We start from the raw sequence: 4,665 nt of genomic DNA on the forward strand, positions 1-4,665 counted from the left end.
TTCCAAAACTGCTGCAGTAACTTCAGCGGCTGTAAACTCTTTGCACTCCATTTCACGTGTGTCTCCAATGTTGAATTAACGAAGAATTAAGGGTTTCTGATGTGATGGTCAGTCCTTAGTGATTACCTGAGTGTCCATTAGTCAGTTTCACACAAAATGTAGACGGACACAAATCCAGCAATTACACACAGTAAGAGGCAGATGACGTGTATCTCAACCCCTCTTCATAGCCTCATAACTCCGGATGAGAGTCACGTATGATCTTGCGATAAGATGGAATCAAAAGGATGACTCTGCAGATTCAGGAAGTGTTTGAACCGTATTTCTGCTCTGTATTATCACAAAGAGAAAAACATACAGAAACACGGACGAATTTGTGGACCGCAGAGGGTTAATGAATTATATTATCAGTTGGGATAATGAGGAGGGATAATGGTCTGGAGCTGTTTTTCAGGGTTTGGGCTATAGCCCCCTTAGTTCCAGTGAAGGGTAATGTTAATGCACACAAAGACAATTTGGACAATTGCATGCTTTCAGCTTGGTGGCAGCAGTTTGGGGGAGGCCCTTTTCTGTTCCAGCATGACTGTGCCCCATTGCAGAAAGTGAGATCTATAAAGACATGGTTTGACAAGTTTGGTGTGGTGGACCTCCAGTGCACAGTGACTTCAGTGACATCAGGGATGTCTAGAACGCTTATATAGGTGTGATGGTCAGGTGCCCACATACTTTTGGCCATAGTATACATTTTTATTTTTGTTCTTTATATGATTTCTTGATATTTCACCTGGTGGGTCCTGTGGTGGGTCCTGTCTGAAATTCTTTATCTCCTTGGGCCACCACCCCCCTCTTTGAGCCACGATTTTCTGCTTTGGATCACCGCTTCCCCCAAGTATTGGTCATTCCATTTTATGTCCTTTGGTTTTGTTATCATGGAATATAAATGCAACTTCTAAGACTTAATGTTGTTTCTAAATATATGACATTACAATACTAAAGGTCATAGTGCTCCATGGTAAATGGCCATTTTAGATTCTGCTTTGGGCTCCTGACCATGGATGGCCACAGCATCATGGAGATTTGGGTCCCAAAGAAAGGACGCAACTCTTGAAGCCACTTGCGCCACTCGAGAGCCCCCCAAATAGTGCAATTCTGACTGTGCACTGCTATTTAAATATTTCAGCGAATATCCCACGTTTAGTTGGCTGAGAAATGAGAGTGCTATTCCCATTCGCCCCCCTCTTCCAAGCTTTCCTTCTGCCTTCACGCTCTCCTCTCTCTTCCTCTCTTTCTCCAGCAATCCTTTTTTCCACCCTTCTTCCTTCCCAGCCGTCCCGTGAGAGCTGTGAAATATTCTTCTTCAGAAACGGAAGAAAGAGAAAAGAGAGTGTTTTTGAAGCACATCCTTTCGCAGTGCAGTGTTTATGCGCAGACCAGTCAGACGTATGCCTGGGTTTGAAGTAGACCAATATGCATACTTATTAAATACTGTACCAGGAACAGTACAATGGAAGTAAGATTTGGTTTTCTAATGCCTTGCATCAAACTACATACACAGCCTTTGTGTGCTCATTAAATTCAGTAGAAATGCATAATGCATGACCCAGCAATATAGATGTAGATGTAGTGGATTTCTTTCAAACCACATTTTTGTATAGGAACATAGTCTGTAGCTGTATTTTTATAGGCTGGCGAAGTTTAGTTGCATAACAGTATTGCTTAAAGGGCCCTTTTCATGGAAAAATGATTTTTTTAATTAATTATATTTGATGTTTTGTGTCAATTTTGTGCAGAATTTTCAAAAGTTATCATTACTCTGTAGTCGCTACAGTCCAAATATGGAAATTAAGCTGCAAAGCAGCCTGTTTGAAACTCAGCCCTGTTGTGATAATACAACCATGAACATGAATACAGTGGTGCTTGAAAGTTTGTGAACCCTTTAGAATTTTCTGTATTTCTAAAATTTCATCAGATTTTCAGCAAAGTCCTAATAGAAGAGAACCAAATTAAACAAATGAGACAACAATATTAGACTTGGTCATTTATTTATTGAAGAAAATTATCTAATAAAATTAAATGACCAAGTCTAATATTGTTGTCTCATTTGTTTAATTTGGTTCTCTTTATCTTCTATTAGGACTTGCATGAAAATCTGATGAAAATTTTGGTCAAATTTATGCTGAAATAAAATTCTAAAGGGTTTACAAACTTTCAAGCACCACTGTAAATATTACTGCCCATTGAGTCCACAGCATTTTAACCCCTCCCATTCACAATAAAGTTACTGCAAAGAGTCTGTAGCTGTTATTGGAGCAGAGATTAAATGTTGTACTGTTCCTGGCTGTCGACACAGAGTCTGTCTGAGAGGTTCCACAAATCTGAGAGGCGCGGCTGAAGCTTCCTGAGGGTTTTAGTCTGAACTTTACAGCTTGTTTTGTACATTTTAGCCTGGACTCCTTTTAAAAATGGTGTTCCTCATTTCTTCTGTGAAAAGGTCAGCCAATCATAACAGAGTATTTACAGAAATCAGTCTTAAAAGGGACATTAAAAATGTGAAAAACAGTATTTTCCTCACTTTTCTGAAATAAAAGATTCTGATGTAGAATGTAAACATCAGTAAAGTTTATACAGTTCTGAATTGTTTGTGATGTCATCAAAACCAACACATTTACATATATCGTTTTTCAGCCTACAGCAGTTTAGCCCTGCCTATTCTTGATGTTATATGCTGAAGTTATAAGGAGTGTTTCAGTCTGGTCTATTTTGAATGCAGTACAATGCAGGCAGCCAATCAGAGCAGAAATCATTTACATATATGAATCTTACAGGCAAATAACAAAAACAGTCTGTTTAAATCTATGGGATACAGAGAGGTTGCAAAAGGGTTCGTGTAAATTGAATTGTGACTGCACATAAAACCACACAGAGTTATGTTGACCTCGAGGAAGAAAAATAAAAATGTAAGATATGGGCCTGTTAATAATAAGGGTTAAAAAGGGGTGATGAAGTTGTCATGAAAGAATAAATTCTGACTGTGTTTAGTATATAAAACCAAACAAACACAAAGTAATATCAGGAAAAAATAAAATACAAGAAAATTGTAGAATATGAGCCTTTTAATTCCTCACTCTATAGCAGTGCATTTCTCTTTGAGACGTTTAAGGCCAGTAGAAGCATCACCTTGCAGCAAAGCCCCTAGAGGCTCCACCACTCAACACCTAACCCCCCAAGGGGGAAATGTATTGACCAAATGATTCACCATCTGGTTCTCTCTTAATTCCTCTTTTCTTTCCTTTTCCTTCCTTACTCCCAGTTGCTCTCATGTGTTGCAGTGTCAGTCCCTTCATGTCTCACATTGCCCACTTCTCGGTCACTGCGACCTCCTGAGCCTTGGACAACCCACAGGGAGCACGTCGTTCAGAAAGCAGTGGCAAAAGCAGCCTAAAAAGCCAGGCTAAATCCACTCGTTACACTATAGAGAGGGAAAAAAATCAATTTGCTAGGAGGACAATACTTAATATTTGTATTGCTCCCTGTTCCCATCTCTTAGCTCTTGAATAGACCATGTTTAAAATGTGGACCATTGAGATTAATAGACTTTTCTGCCGGCCTGTCCGGCAGCTCTGGGGGTGACGGTTCAGGCTGAGATTTCCTATCGTAAAGCTGAGCTGACTGTGGACTCTTATCAGCCAGCCCACAAGGCGAGAGCGCTTTTCAGCTTTCAAGTCATATGCTTGGCAAGCGGCAGAGGAATGATAGCCTCAGCTACATTTCAGCAGCCAGTGGCCCCAAACATCAGGCCAGGCTCTTTATTCTTTAACAAGGTGATGCCAGCAAGATGCAAGTGTAAGAAACCAACACTTAGGGAAATTTGGGTGCTTCTAATGTGGTACTGGTGTCTGTATGTAATACAAGCCTATAAGGATTCTTTAGATAGCTTCTGACCTATGCAGTTTCTGTCAGTATACAAATGTGTAGAATCAGATCATTATCAGATTTACAAGCCTGCCAACATTTTAGACAAAGGGAGGCCATCTTTCCTCAAAGGTACTTTATGCATAGGGCTTAAACGACCTATTTGAATTGACTCTAAGGAAACTGAAATTAATTAAATATAAACATCATATGTATAGATTAGTCTGTAAGTATTTGGATTTGAGCACAATTTGATGAAATGGTGACTAAAGCGCAGACTGTCAGCTTTAATTTAAGGATTGTGCGCTGTCCGGTGGATCATTATCACACACACACACATTAGCCGCTTATCCTTCTGGGTCACGGTGGTGGAAGGCAGGAAACACCCTGGACAGGCCGCCAGTCCATTGGTCCATTGGCCCATTGGATCACGAGAAGCAGAAAATGCAACCACCTTCTGAGACTGAACTTTAGAGGTGTGGAAAAATATCAGATTTTCTTGAAAAACTGAAAGTAAGTGTTTTGAAAAAGAATGGAAGCTGCGATATAAGCAAAGAGCGTACACACTAAATATATATACACACACATCGGTGGCACGATGGGTAGTATAACACAATAAGCCATGAGAGGCTGTGTTACTGTGATTTTATCACAGGAAAGGTGTTCAGCCTCAAGTGGCTTATTGCTTTTATAAAATGGCGACCAACATAAAATCTGATAAAATACACAGTTTTTCAAAAGGTAATTTATTAT

This window comes from Colossoma macropomum, unplaced genomic scaffold (assembly GCF_904425465.1).
Source record: "Colossoma macropomum unplaced genomic scaffold, Colossoma_macropomum, whole genome shotgun sequence".
Classification (NCBI taxonomy): Eukaryota; Metazoa; Chordata; class Actinopteri; order Characiformes; family Serrasalmidae; genus Colossoma; species Colossoma macropomum.